The sequence below is a fragment of the Sciurus carolinensis genome, chromosome 11, assembly GCF_902686445.1.
Source record: "Sciurus carolinensis chromosome 11, mSciCar1.2, whole genome shotgun sequence".
Taxonomy (NCBI): Eukaryota; Metazoa; Chordata; class Mammalia; order Rodentia; family Sciuridae; genus Sciurus; species Sciurus carolinensis.
Window position 1 is genome coordinate 112,265,480 of NC_062223.1, and position 1,046 is coordinate 112,266,525.

The 1,046-nt window shown below is 40.3% G+C and overlaps 1 non-coding gene across 1 annotated transcript; it reads right to left on the minus strand.

Moving 5' to 3' along the window:
• Positions 1-744: 744 nt before the first annotated feature.
• Positions 745-817, minus strand: Trnat-ugu (transfer RNA threonine (anticodon UGU)). Its single transcript has one exon. It is a non-coding gene; the product is annotated as a tRNA-Thr (tRNA).
• Between the last annotated feature and the right edge of the window lie 229 nt (positions 818-1,046).

Genomic DNA, 1,046 nt, shown 5'->3' on the forward strand with positions numbered 1-1,046 from the left:
TTCCACTCTTGCTGTGGACACTGTGCCACTGGTGGACACTACTGCTGCCTTTGCCATTATTTTCCTTGTTCCTCTTGCATTTGTTATTTTTATCAGGGGGAAGCTACTGTATAGTAGTGTCTGATTGACTGAGTCTGGATCACATGTTCTCATATGTTCCTATCCCAAAAGGGAGAGAAAGGATCTTGTACCTTTGGGTTTTGTCATGGGACACAGGACCCTGCTACTGATGAATGACATAGAATAAGGTAGTGAGGGTGACCTCCAAAACGATGGATGTTGGACAGTGGACAATGGCAAAGACATCATTAGTCTTCATGGGAACTTTCTGGTTCAGATGAATGTGCTAGAAATTTTATCTCCTATATAAGGTGGAGGGAACACAAAATAATTTGGTAGGGGAAAAGATAAAGCATTAAGTTTGAAACAGCTCCTTAAGGGTGGTAAATGCAGCTGGCATGTGCCTTTTTTGCCCTTTCCTCTTCTGTTTCTTGTCTGGAATATGGTCACGATGGCCAAAACTCCAGTAAACATGTTGTGATCTTAAAAAAGGAAGCCATGTGACTGAGACAACTGAGTTGGAAGATAAAAGGGTTTTGGGTCTTTGATGCAGAGGGAGGCAGCATGCTAGCTTCCACGTTGCTTTTACATGAGCAAACTCTCAGGTGTTCAACACAGTAGTCTGGTCTGTGTTTCTACCAGCTGAACATAATTCTTAATAGTTACAGTCATTTTTTTTTTTTTTTGAGGTGCTGGGGATTGAACCCAGGGCCTTGTGCTTACAAGGCAAACACTCTACCAACTGAGCTATATCCCAAGCCCTTTTTTTTTTTGCCATGATTGTTGTGTTGCCTAAAAGATTGAGTCTTTAGCGGCATGGCTGTTCATTGATTTAGAATTCCTGTCATACTGTATTTTCCAAAAAGAGCTGAGACGTAGATAATAATATTTTTAACCAAAAAAAATCTGCTAAAATGATTGGGTATGGATTTTTTCAGAAGACTTTCACAATGCACTTTGCAAAAGTTGGAGATTTCCTAGTATGT